This window comes from Spodoptera frugiperda, chromosome 2 (genome assembly GCF_023101765.2).
Source record: "Spodoptera frugiperda isolate SF20-4 chromosome 2, AGI-APGP_CSIRO_Sfru_2.0, whole genome shotgun sequence".
Taxonomy (NCBI): domain Eukaryota; kingdom Metazoa; phylum Arthropoda; class Insecta; order Lepidoptera; family Noctuidae; genus Spodoptera; species Spodoptera frugiperda.
In genome coordinates, this window is record NC_064213.1 from 4251111 (window position 1) to 4266114 (window position 15004).

A 15004-nucleotide genomic window follows, 5' to 3' on the forward strand; every position below is an offset into this window, starting at 1 on the left:
TTAATTCTAAAGAATCTTCGAAAAAGTTGGAAGAAAAGTTTTACGCAGTACGAGTTAGGGAAGATCACTCGTCATAAAGTAATTTCTCAATGCCGATTGTACATTTATTGGACATGGTGTTTTATTTGGAAGGGAAGATATTCATCAATTTTCTTTCAATACTTTTTGTCGGATAGTTTTTCTCAAGACTAACATAATGATTACAAATAGACTGAAAATTAAATTAATATTACATTCGAACTCACCGCGAGATTCATTAAGCCATAAAATAGTTCATAATGCGAAACTCAAGTCTTAAATTCATTGCACAGCATAAAACAAAATGAAGACATCACCTCTATATTACCTTAATAAAATTATCCACTCCACATTAATACACCCTCGCTAATAATCAGAACTAATGGCCCATATATGGCACTCCAATGGCTTTTTAATTGAAACTTGGCACATTAAGTAGGCGAAACGACTAAATGACAATTTACTGTACGTTGTCAGGGTACGGTCGTTTCAAGTTACGATATTAGTCCATTTGCCCGCTCAATGGCGTCGACTTTGAAGATTCACGTACATAAGGATCCAAGATGTACACAAAACGCGAAAATGCATTAAACCTTACCTACATTTGGTGTTTACCCGTAGTTTGGTTAGAGTAAATGGGTTTATATGGAGCTACCCTACTGTATTGCCCTTAGCTTTTGGAAGCGAATTGAAGCAAAATTGGAACGTTGAATTTGACTTATATTTGATCTGTGTTCTGAGAAATGACTTGAGTTTTGTATAAATCAGTAATTAATAGATTAATAATTAAAAATGTTGCTATGTGAAATTCTCTCAAACAGGTATGATGATTTGTGTCTTAAATCTATAATTATGACAGTACAAAACAGAATTTATAATTTTATTCACAACACAACTTTGCCCCGAACAGTTTCCGCAACAAAAACATCCTTTTCGAAAACGATAAATTATCATTTGTAACAGATGTCATACTTCGAAGTATTCAACGCTGACGGCGGTTGTTTTGCCAAGTTTCTAAGATAAGAAGCTTGAACAGGTCGGAATGGTCGTCTGACGTCACGAGCCCCTCGACCTACAAAACGAAGTTTGACAAAGTTCAAGGGTGCAGTAGAAATGGTCCGGTTGTACTCGATATTGCAAATATCGATACATCACAGAATGACTGCAAGGCAAATGTGGGCTATGAAGGTGAAACGGGGCCAATGGCAGTGCTTTTTCCTACGGATTCACTTAGAAACAAGTTTAACAAGTATCGCTCGATTATTGGAATCGGATATCGACGATAGAACGCTCAATGCCACGGGCTTGAGTATTGTGCCTCTATTAATTAAATAACAACAGGTTTACAAAACTTTTTCTTCAAGTATTGATCCGTAGTCCTCTATTATGTTTCTTTCTCTTGCGAAGGTTTTTAAAAGTTAATAATTTCTCAATAGTGAGTAACTACCCATGTAAATTGTAAGGCTCATATTTCTACACTTATATCACAGTTTTATATTTATTCATCAAGTTTTAAATGATAAACTTTTAATTAAGTAAGTTTCGTAAGTAAAGTTACGAACTAGCGAATAAATTCTCCCGCCAAGACTAATGGAAAAACTAAAAAGTTAATTACGGTGCTTGCCAAATCATTCTGTGGTATTTCTGTCTGAATTTTAATTTTAAAAACGATACGTTTCCAGCCAGTTTTGTGATTGCAACAATACGTTTTCGAAAACCAGATATTTTAAAATGTATTGGTTCGAATGTGGAAAAGACATTATTCATTTGCAAAATGCAATTTCACAGGATGTCACGTTTGTTAGAAAAATGCCTCGCTACATATTCAATACGTTTCCCGCACCGATTCTGAATTACACATACACTAGTGTCAGCGTTAACGTAAATTGGAGTTTGCTATAGAAATTAGGGCTAGCAGAATGTGGAGTACTGTGTGCTCTGATTTAATATTTGATGTTCATTAAATCTTGTTAGGTTTCGTTTAAATGTTTAAGTAATCTGTAGCTAATTTTGTAAGAGAATAATACTGAACAAATATACCATTTCGCTGTCTTAACATGATTACAAGTACTGTTGATGAAGCTACACTTTATTTATAGTTTCATATAAAAATGTAATTCAACTTTAATCGAAAACATTGACAACCCTAATAGAAATCGAATTTTTAATAGAACACTATCGGTTTGTCCAATAAATCTCGTTTGAAATCCTTGCAGACCGATATCGCGTTACCGTTTCGACTGTAGCGACATCTGGTTTGCACTGGAAATGCTCCAGAACCAAGCCATCGACATAAGATACGACAAACGGCATAAATTATGGTAAAAATTGAAACGTATTTTGAAATAAATGTTCAAAAATTAATGTCTAAAACGTTTCGAACTGAATCGTGAATGAAATCGTTGTCCTCCTTTTGAAATGTCAATGATTTGAACATTGAACTTAAAGTTTTTCTTTGTGTCTGCATGTATTTTTTTTGTTAGATAAGTTCACTACCGTATTAAAAACGCTTAATAGGTTATGGCCTATTTCTATTTTTGTTGACGGGGGAAAACCTTCAAAAGGCGCTTAACTTCTTGGAAAAAAAACTAGCGTATGGGATTTTTACCTCACTAAAACCTCCTCGGTAGCCTAAAGGAGGCACTGGGTTCTTTTCGTAGACCAAACCCGGGGCCCCTATTTTAAAACCCCCGTTATGGCACCTCCCTATGGAGACCTATATGTCATTCTTGAACTTCTCTGTACAGTGCAGTGCACGGTGGCTTGTGACTACTGGGCCACCGTCTTCCTTGGGGTCATAAGAGGATTTACCATAATCACTTGACAGACTTGGTTGGAGTTCGGTTTAAGTTTATCAGAGACATGCTGATAGGTTCTATTAGATGTGAGGTTCTTTAGTCTATTATGATAGCAACTGAAAGGTAGAAGATAGTGACAAATAATATTATTACTTATTTCGTGTACAATAAAGTTTATATCTGTTTATCAATCTATGACATTTAGATACTACACCGCCTAGGTGAAAAAAGTTAGAATATTATTAAGTAATATTTCAATATTTCTTAGATTTGACCTTTTCATAGCAGAAAACGATTTATGTTTCACGTTTTTAATCAATTCTATTTGGTGACTGTATCGTCTTTTTTGATGTTATAAATAAATGTGTTATATTGTCAAGTTTATTGTGTTGTAATATTATACAATAGCATACGTTATATTTTATTACGGCAACAGTTTTTGCAAAACAAGATATTGCGTAATTAGTAACACGTGCCTGACCTCCGAATTAATTAAATGCGTCTACAAGTGTTTTTGCTGGTTTTCTACACACATAGAATAATACCCGTTCGAATTACTTGCTACTAATCCAGCAATGATGTGTAATTTGAGCGTCTTGTGTAAAAAATGCAGTTTTGCTTTTGGTATTTTACAGCATTTTTTCTACACCTTGGTCTGAATTTCTTTTTTTTATATTTGAGCTGTACTTGTTATACGAGTATTATGAAGGTTTAAACTGTGTTAGTGAGTACTAACATCAAAAAAAAGTCAAACTTAAAATTAATTACAAGATTTTAAACTTAAAGAACCACTCACCAATAAAGTTTGACAGCAAACAAACGAAAAATAATTACCAAAAACCCCAATCAATCATCAAAGCAATATCGACTGAAATATCTACAGTATAAAGATGCTAACACAAAATATAAAACGTGCAATCTCAGAAAGTCGCTTTCAAAAGACGGAAGTGCTTACTCGGCGTCGCAGGGAGTATGATTTATTCGAGCCAGACTCCATTGAATATGAAGTTTCAGTGGCTGAGGTGGCCGCTCAAATCACTGATGAAAATTCTAAGAGCGTTGACATACCGGGTTTGTTTGTCGTGTGCGATCGTTTTTGCACGCTTTTTTGGTCTATTCCAATGATTTCTATAAATTATGAAGATGAAATTGTTGTTGTTGGCAGATAAAATTTAATAGTACATATTTCGCAATTTAAAAAAGTTTATCAAGTTTTTTATCAATAACGTAATGTATTGACGTAATGACGAAATGACGTCATAATGCACTACTTATTTCATACAACTTATTTATGTTTCCAAAAAAGTATAGAATTAGACTTGTAGAAAACTAGACTATTGTCTTAATTATATAAATAATTTCTTGTAAATATACTTAAACGTATCTATGTATACAAGTGTAATAATTCAAGGCATTAGTCCCAAACTTAACATTAATAATTTCAATATAACACACGGTATGATACCAGCTTACTAAATGAACATCGACGTAAACACGCAGAAAAATAAATCAGTATATAAACACTCTTAAAACTCTCTTACAATATTCTCTCCCTGCTTCTAAGAAGGACCTATCAAAAAGGATTATTATCGAGTGTTTCTGATTACTTCACGAAGAAGGTTTGATATAAGTTGGGTTCCATTAAGCTGTACTCTTCTATAGCTTTCATAGCTTTACCAGGAGGCAAATGAACAAATTAAGCGTAACGGAACATTAGAATTATTCGAAGAGTGTATTTTTTAGTATTTAAGCCGGTAAACGAGCAAAAAGATCACCCGATGGTAAGCAATCGCCGCGGCCCATGAACACCCGAAACACCGGAGGCGTTACAAGTGCGTTGCCGGCCTCTTAAGAATTTAAGGGTTCTTGGGGAATCAGGGACTGGGAAGATTGGGAAGGGGGACCAAGGTAAAAAGTATTGCTATATCATTTGTATTATTGTTTGGCTTGTTAGGTCAATTATATTATTTGACAAAGATCTTATTGATGAATACAGTTAGTATGAAATACTAGTTTTGTTTATTACGTAAGCTGTATTTGAGAAAATAATGTTTTACTCATTTATCGTCGAATCAATTTTAATAGTATACTTTTAAGAGAACTCACAATTAAATATACAGGTGAATCGATATAGATTCTCATTCAAATTAAGTCGTTTCTCCGGGAAAATGTTTCGAAAATATAATTTATCTTATAGAAAATCATCTGCGATCTCAATCGCTATACCATTAGAGTAATTATCGAGAGTTTGTAACTGAAGTAGAAGCAACGATAATGATGTCACTCCTGGTTTTACTCGATATATATTTTAATTGGATGGTTTGAGGAAAAAAAACATTATCAAATTATAAATTTGTTTTTGTATATATTTTATTGCATTTAACTAACTATATTTATTAACAACTATGTTTCCTCGTGATATGGTATCGCTTTGGCGGAATTTTGGTGTAAATCGTATATACCTAAATATAACAATAAATTGCTGTTCGTTAGTCTCCCTAAAACTCTAGAACGACTAGATCGATTTTGATATAATTTTGGTCTCGAAATAATTGTGGAACTCCAAAGAGAAAAATATGTGCGAGGCGAAATGAAGTTTGCCGGGTAAGCAAAAATTTTAATGTGTTTTTTTGTTTTTTTATTTTATTTATTTATTATACAGTTTTATTACAGTTTTAAATTTTTACAGTTTCTAAGCGTAAATCTCGAGAAAAGCTGAAACGATTTCGCTAACTCTTTTTTTTTGTTGGATTTCTTATTGTCAGGAGAAATTGTCAAATAGATGCAGAAAATTTTCCAAGGAGAAACAAAGTTCGCAGGGTCCGCTAGTACATATTATATTTTTTGGCATAAGCTTAATCAGTCCTGATTTAGATAGTATTCTTAATGTATGAAATCAATATTTGTCCATTTAAATTACGTTGTTTAAAATTACAATATTATTATGATGAAAATGTTCTTTGTATTTTTCCTCTTAGCCCATTTTATTATCGTCACCATTTTGACGAAAATTAGTTGAAAGACCGCTCATTTCTCAGGGTTGCCACCGTCACCCCATCTAATATCTCTCAAAGCGTTAAATGAGTGTTGCCATTGAAGAAATTTCTCATTATGGTGATGATACTTGCTGAGATTTTTCCAACATAAATCATATTATATTAGAGTACGAGTCAAGTGCTATATTTTTCTTTTATTCACTTTTTTTTTCATTTATGGTCGCATTTGTTATGAGTATTTTATCGTTTTTAATATTATACGTAATATTTTATATACGTATTATATGTATATGAATATAAACAGAATTATATCTCAATTAAATATTTAAACAGTTAAATACAATTTAACTTTATTTTCAACACAACTGCTATGTTCTCCCTTATTTATAATTCATATCTTTTTACACGTGTGCCGCCAGAATATTTAATATTGTACTAAAATAATAATTGTTCATACTCAACTCAAATGAGGTTTTGTGGTGAGAGCCTTTTCACGGAGTTGGTTAATCAAAAACTTGTTAAATGAAATAAAATTTTCCTTAATTCTTGAGTCAAATTAATAGTTGAATTATTTTGCGGAAAAATATGAGTGAAATATAACTAAAACTAAGTTATGTAGTAAATTCCTACGAAGGAGAGGTTCAGAGTTCGATCATCTTACAGTAAATTGTCTGTAATGGTATAGGTATAGTTAATTTTGTCAAAACCAAAAGTGGATGTGTCTAAATACTTCCCACTTACTGAAACCTGATAATTATTATGTGTGTGTTATTATAGTAGGTACTAAAATTATTACCTTCTTACATAATGCATCCTTTTACCAGAATAATCCTTAAAAATTTGCGATTACGTACAGAGAAGTGAAAAGACAAAATAAAATAAAAACCAACGCTCACATTGTGTAATTCGATAGTATCTTGTATCTAGACTTTCTACTTTTCTACGTTAGACTAAAAGTGAAAGACCTAGATGGATTAACTATTTACCTTCTCCACTTAAAAGTAATGATTTTAAGTGAACAAAGTCATTACGGTACGATACCATTAGTCCCTTTGTGGAGTTTCAAAATGAGTGCCATTTGCAACGCCCAAAAAAGATTAACATTCTTCTATCCCTACACTAATCATAAATAAAATACGTACCTAATGAAAATCGGATTTGTACGAAAAATACTAAATATAATAATTAAATTTCTCTCATTAAAATCCGTCAGACGTACTCTTGCCCAGTGGGTTACACTTGTAGTGAATCGGAGCGCAAATGAATCTCTTTTATTTCAATTTAAAATGCACCTCGTACGTGTGTATCGCGGTGACCTAAATATTACGGGATGTAACTACTAACTGGAAGTAGGGAGAGAGGGGGGTATTGCTAAGGGAAATCGACTTCAATTAATAGAACTGTCGTGGGGCCACGTATCAGTATATCGAGTAGTTTAGCATTGTATTTGGTTCCACTATTTCGCACAAAGGCAGCGAACAAAGGTTAGGTTATGTACTAAGGCTAGCGCACTGTTCTGGCAGGTTTCAAAGTAGTTATAACACATCGAGTCCCTTATCAAATTGAGAGGTCTCAACGTCAATAACGATAAAAATGAAAGGTTCAACGTTGTTACATGGAATTTCAAAAGGGAAGGTTATTTGACCCGCAAGGCACACGTCGCCGAATATTACGGATATATAATATTGTATTCGTAAGAATTTCGTGGGTCTTTGAATTTTTTATTTGTTGACCGTATTGTTAGTGCTTTGTATTTTAGTGTTAACTAGTGATCCGTCCCAGCTTCGCATGGGTGCAAAGGTGATATATTATGCAAATATGCATGTATTGGAATCACTCTATCTATTAAAAATCGCATCAAAATCCGTTGCGTAGTTTTAAAGATTTAAGCATGTAAATGGGCATAGGGACAGAGAAAGCGACTTGTTTTATACTATGTAGTGATGAGTAATGATGAGGTGTTTACAGAAAACATCGTAATTACACATTATGTGCTCTGTATTGGCATTGGTCCTAACCATTCCTATTGGTTGTATCCTTGTAGCAAAACACTCAGGCTGTTTGTAAACCCTAGGGATGTGTAGTTATAAACTTTGCATTATTCAGTGTTAGTATAAGTAGAGGACTCTGTATTTGTAGATGTTGATGGTGACCACCGGGGTGGGTTTAGTAAGATAAAATTTCCACATCTCCTTCGTCTTGCTTTCCAAAAAATTGGTGGATTTTGCAGGTTTCTCCCTGTTACCAAAAGCCCAGTCAATCAGGCATATACAAAGATAATAATATTAATGTAAATCTATTTAAATTTTATTACAAGGCCTAAGGTCATTATTATTTTTTCCTGTTTAAAATTCTGACGGTATGCTCTAGCGGCAATACTGCAAGTATGTGCCTAAAGATCTCTTTAAAACCGGTAATGAGAGCTATACTTAGCATTCAGAATGCATTTTATATTTTTTTTGTTCTTTAACAACAGAAGGAATAAATAAGGAAAATGCTAAAAATAATTCCAGTAATGACGTAATACCTATTTTTTAAATTACAAAACATGATTCTAACAAAAAGAATATTCAGAATACTATACAATATATAATATTTGTAATTCTATAGGACATCGTAGATAATATAATTTTATATACTGATATTCATTTATTATTAAACAATTTGCTATCGATATTATACATGGAAAATTAATCAGTAACTAATAATAACGATCCGGCTCAACTTGACCTATCACACTACATCACACATAGATAGGTAGGTAATGATGTGTCATCATCACATCACACCACGATAACTATTTGGCGTGTGAATCACGATTTTCCTTCACCTTTTAATATACTAGTTCTTATTTATTATTTATTTACAACGTTATTTTTATTTCATGTTTCGATTTTATAAAATCATAAATAGTATAAATAGATTAAACGTCGTGAGGATGTTGTGAATTTCGTATTTTTATTATTGTGTGAATTTTTACGTTATAATAATTTTTTAGGCAGATGTCAAGGTTAATAATTTTAAAAATAGATTAGCCACAATCTGATAGGTTTTCACTAAGTAAGGATTTAAGAACAAAAATGCATAATGTTATTACATACATGAATATAATTATTTAACAAAACATTATGGAGTCTACAATTTTGGGGGGCTTAAAAATAGTAGTAAAGTAACCATACTTGATGATGATATCAGACTAAAATTACTACTTATTAATCGACTTCCTAAAAACGAGAAGGTTCTCAATTCCATCGATTTCTTGTTTTATCGAAGTATGTAGTTACATCGATTACGCCCAGGTTTGTCGACCAATGTCCAAACAACGAGCGATGGTTTTTTAGTTTATTTACCTAAATCATACACCAGTGTAAATACAACATGAATGCAGACCAGTGAACATTCTAGCAACTGAAACGCTCTATTTACATTTGGTTTAGTTAACGTGAAATCCTTTGCCGGGCCAATTGCATTCAGCAAATTCGTCTCCATTAGCAAGAACAACGCAAGATGTTTCAAAGTTTAATGTGTTTGCTATTCAAGAGGTGTCTGTTACACTGAAGTAAATGGCTGCCTTTAGTACTAACGGTTCAAGGAAAATATATTTTATTTTGTTGTGCAATAAGTTGAAATTAGGACTAATATTTATGATGTGTTTGAACGATATAGCAAAGATTAGAAAATATTTTTGGTAAAATATTAACTTGACTTGATCGAGGATCATGCATGCGGAGGTGCTCAGGAGCATCCATACCATTGGATCAAATATTTAAACTTTGTTTTCCTTCTATCTAATTTGCATCATTCGTTATAATACCTTTTTACCTAAGCCTTTCAAACTACATACATGTAATTTACGTACGTTCCCAAACACATACATAACTATTTCTTACCTGTACAGAAACGTCATGTTCAAGATGAAATATTAAATTGTTACCCATTTACATAGCTGAAGTCTTGTAGAAATAGCGAACCTACGTTGTGAGCTGATTGCTTTTGAGCTAGCGGTTTTCTGATTTCTCGAGGGACCCCTCAACTTTTCTTAAGTTCTTAACTTTGAAAAAGCTTTTTGAATTGAAGAAGAAATCAGCTCTGCATAAATGTATAATACCGCGTTTTGTAACATACCTAACAATTGGTTTTTATTCCCCAAGCTAGGCTAAGGTACAATAATATTAGCCATTTTGCTCAATTTTGTCGAATTTCATGTAGGATTTGTTCGAGTCTCCTTTTCAACTTACGGTTTTTCGTGAAATAATGTGTTGTTATAGGAAACCGGTAAAATTATTCTTGCCGATGTTTTTTTTTAATCAAATCAACCAAATAGAAACTAGTCTTTTTGACTATTGCAATATAATAATAAAAAAAGAATTTCTGTAAATAAATTGCATGGTCAAAGACTACGTTAGATAAATTACAATATCCCAGACGTTATTATTGAATAAATACTTGTAAAACAACTGTTCCTAATAAGTCTTGTTACTTTCTCGGTAACAGAGATTACATGAAACTCTAATAGAATGATTTAATAAAAATAACTATAGTAAGTACCTAATAATGGCTTATGATAAGAAAAATATCAACATTTTGCGACTAATTTCTCTTTACCTAAGGCTATTTTAATAAAGTCCAAGACTTTTATTAAGACTTCTATATAATAATATTACGAATCCAAATTGAAATTCCAAGAAATAATATAATAATAATGTTTATTTAAATTGGGATTTTATTATGTAGTTAAGTATTAATTCCTATTATTAAATATACATAAATATCTAAGCTAAGTAATGTTTATCTTTTATTTTTAGGTTTTGCTGACTTAAGATTACTAAACACTAGTTGAACTAGTCAATAACAAAGTCAGTTGTGTTATAATAATGTAACTTAATTTTTTATGTGTCATTATTACTAAATATAGGTTTACTTTTTAGATTTTTCTTAGAATTTATATATTTTTAATTCAATAAGAGACACCCGCTTCCTATGCATGAAGGGTTGATTCCTACTAACGGCAATTTATTACCAATGCGACATTTCTAAATTGTATGTATTTTCTAAGATTACTTAAACACTAACGATGAAGGAAAACATCGTTAAGAAACTTGGGTTTATAATTTCTAATTATAAGTTTGAAATCACAGAAAGGCCTTTGCCCTGCAGTGAGACGACCACGGCAAAAATAAAATAAAAATTTTGAAATCGCCAATCCGCATTTATTAGTGTCCAAACCTTCTTTGTGTTAGAAGTTACCTCTGGTCAACAATGGACACTTACAGGTTATTGATATAATGCATGATAAACCCAATAAAAAATACAACTTCAATTTTTACAGCAGTTAGTAAATAAACACCACCTACCTAAATTTCATTATAACAAATTCAATATCGGTCAGTGGGTGTACATTGTATAGCGGCATTACGTATCGTAATGAGCACCTCTGCCTACCCCATCAGGGATAAAAGGCGTGACGTTGCTTTTTTTACATCGGTCAGTATCAAACATTCAATATACTACTTATTACCCCCTACATACGAAGTTTACCTCTTAATAATATTAGTATAGACACAGAATACCATTTCAAAACACACAGGAAGAATCGATTGTCCAATGTACTGATTAGCATGAACCTCATAAACTCGTTAACATAGCATGACATATGTTGGTTGACAGGTGACATGACACGGAAAGGACGAACTTGTTAGAACATGTTAGACTTTGTTAGAAGTTATGTCACATACTTTCACTTGACAATAAAAAGGTATAATATATTGTTTAGGTACTTTGTCTGTATGGTTTGTGTGCCTGAAGTGGAAAGTATACACATACATACATACATACGCAATTGTTTTATGCTTATGGCTTTAAGTGATAGTGTTCATCTGTGGATCATAAATTAATTAGATATTGGTTCATACATTCTACATTTTTATCTGTTTTATTTTAATAATAAATTATAGACAAATATGTTTGGCCAAAAACTTACAAGTATTGTATTAAAGAATCAATTTCGTAAAGGTAAAATATCTTATTTTTCACGAGAGTTCTTATATAACTTTGTTTAACGGTATCGTCACAGACAAATTAATTCCAGAACATTCCACCCGTCACATCCCCCTTGTAATAAAGAAAAAAGAAAATAGCGACGAAAAAATTCCAATAACAAAAACACAATTCAAATCATACGCAAATATGAATTGCTGAGCACAAATTTGAAGAATCACAATTAAATTCACGGAAAAAAATATGTTTTCCCGCCTAACAACATACTTTAGGAGTCAACAACACCGGTTTGTGGAAGGTTCTCAAATATCTAACATAGCTGTCAAATATACACCGAAAAAAAAAATCATATAAAGAAATGTAAAAGAAAAATTTATTACGCACTTTATCAATTTTTTCATTTCCCCGGAGCTATTACACAAATAAAGAACATTTTCCTTAGCCTAACGGAATACGAAATCTTTCTAGAAACTTTCCTCCTATTCCCAAACGTAAAGACAAAAGTACTCAGTAACTATTCGAAGCTTTTAAGGTTCAAAATCGTTAAATGAAATGCGGTAAATAAGGATGTCGGTCAATAGAATCGAGGTAGAAATAAAGCTCAAAGATACCAAAACAGTGCCAAAGTAAATTCAAGTTATTTAGCTCAAAACGTGAAACTTTTAATTGATGAGACTAAGAAGATGGTAAGGAGAGTACAAAAGTATTCGCTGAAACATAAAGAGTTGAATAGTTTAAATCTTGAAATATCTACAAAGGTATTGAAGTATGAATAGACAAAATATAAATTCAATATCAACAAATCTTTGAATTTATAATTTCTATCTATGAGTGCGTTTTGTGGTTTCTAAGCAGTTGAAATTAAATTACCAAGACAGATTATCGATACTAGTTACCGACCGCTTTAACATATAAATAATCGATTGTAATAAATTTTTTAAACTCGATTTTGCAACCGTACCGTCAACATCTACTTCTAAATGAAACAAAGAATGTAAGAGAAAAGAGCAAAAGACAAAATACCAATCACATAGGAAACTTATATAAATCGCTTTAACGAGTGCCCCTAACTTCAGGTGAATCTCGAAAGCCTTTTATTACAGTCTCGACGACGTGTCCTCGTCGTCCCGAACTTGCTCTATTCAATGACTGGCGATCAATTAAAAACTAAGTGTTCCACCACCCCAGAGTTTGCTCGAAAGTTTCATCCAAAGGTTTATTTAATGAGCGGTTTTCGTGGAGACTCTCAATCTTGTTCTTTGCGAGATTCGCTTTCGAGTGTGAGTTTTGAATTTTGAATCTAGAATAGAATTGGACTGAATATTAATGGGACGTCATTATAATAATTTTGAATCAGTTCACTCAGGGTAAAATTAAAAACCCATTTGTCCCAAAAATCAATTTAACTTTACCCAAAATCCCGGCCAATCTAAAAAGGAACCAGCATGACATTCATCGGTAAACATATTTCAGTCTTAAACCGTTATTAATCCAATGTTAAGTCAATTAGGCGCCGACTCCCTTATTAAGGGGCGGATATAGGCGGATATGTGCGGATATAAGTGCTTCGGGGCGCGTTGGGTCGGAAACTAAAATCGTGGCGCGGTTTGCGCCCCCTGGTCTAATGGGCCCCCGCCGTAACGAGGGACGGCAAGCACTCTCGAGACCCCGACCGATCTCGGAGCGAACGGCTAGGTACGGCTCTAAAACGAGTTGTGTATGTCAAGGGTCTTATGAGATCGTTCTTTGAGTGTTCTATGATTTTCGGCCGTGAGTTTGCACGGCCAACCACCGTTGTGTTTATGATTTGTATGACGCACGCTTTTGTGACGTTTTAATAACTGCCTGCCCTAGTCGAAATATTTTTGCAGTGTTTCAAAACAACTTGCATTCATTTTTCTCTTTTCCTTTGTTCACAGATTTGTTTGTGCTGTCGCAGTTCTAGTAAAGGTAAGCTCGTGATCCTGAAAATATTATTATGTGATTTTCGTATAACAAAATTATACATTCAATTTAGCAGTCCAGTCCGTATCATTACTTTTTTCATTAATTCGGCAATTGTGAGTGGATCCAGATCGGCAACGGATTTAATCAATTGACCCAACGCTCAACTTCATTTTGGGAGGGACGGGTCCGAATCTGAAAGCCCTACAATCATTACTAGGTACATTATTGTTGGTAATAGTGACCCTTCGATTGAGATTGCTGATAAATTTAATGGAACTATCCAATAGTGTGCCCAAGATTTTCGATTACTAACCCATATCTGTCACTGGTTGTAAGTTATGGACTTTTTTATATATTCATAATTAAAGGTTAAAGGCTAGTACTTTGGATATTTATGATAATCTCGACATTTCTTCGGGCAATTTGTCAAACAATATAACATTACAAGTCAAATGTGTTGTTTGTTCGTGTTTTAAAAATAAATCTACCTTAATTTGTCTTCTTCACAATGATGTACAAATTAACATTGTCATAAAAATTCTAACAATAGAACTTATGTACAAAGAGAAAATAACCAACCTATGTTATAGAAATGAAATTTCAAGAGAGATCTAACTATATTTAATCATTGAAATGACACATCTTGTAAACACAGAATAGTCTTTCTAATTTTACTGGGGTCATAAAAATTCGGGATGGTTTGATTATGACTTTATTTTCTCACTTAATTGTTTCTAAGGGGCAGACTCAATTTATCTTATCCAGATTCTCATAACCAACGTCACCAATATTTTACAAAATACAAATGCATGATGTTATGTCAACAAATCAAATGCTTCCTGCTGCGTCTATTGCAAGTGCTGTTGATGACATGCTCTTGACGTCAATGGTACTCGAAGACTATCGAGTCCACATTGGCACCAATCGTAAAGATAAAGTACTGAATCACGTGTCTGATACAAGACAAGGTCACTGACCCTTGCAGGATGCCAGTGCTTATTCCATTACTACCGCACTGACTGTTTTATTACATTGGAATTTTGTTTCGTGATTGTGACTTTGATAAGCTGATGTATGTACGTCCAACACGCGTCATCCATCATCGTTTGTTCGAATAATGTTTGTATTAAAATTGATACAACATTGTATTAAGTATTTTTCCCCAAGGCTCGTTTGGATAATATTCTTATACTTTTTTTGCCAACTTATCATTATTATATCGAGAGTTTGTAGGCAAATTATGAAAGA

The 15004-nt window shown here is 32.8% G+C and overlaps 1 protein-coding gene across 11 annotated transcripts in view; it reads left to right on the plus strand.

The window, feature by feature from the left end:
• Window positions 1-15004, plus strand: part of LOC118269462 (putative polypeptide N-acetylgalactosaminyltransferase 9) — a 178558-nt gene that overhangs the window by 134673 nt on the left and 28881 nt on the right. For 10 of the 11 annotated variants that reach the window (XM_050700341.1, XM_035584585.2, XM_035584581.2 and 7 more), the window contains one exon: window positions 13729-13759. The gene's annotated coding sequence lies outside the window, so the exon portion shown is untranslated. Of the gene's footprint in view, window positions 1-5324; window positions 5421-13728; window positions 13760-15004 lie in introns of those variants that run through there. The other variant, XM_050700349.1, reaches the window with a different exon arrangement.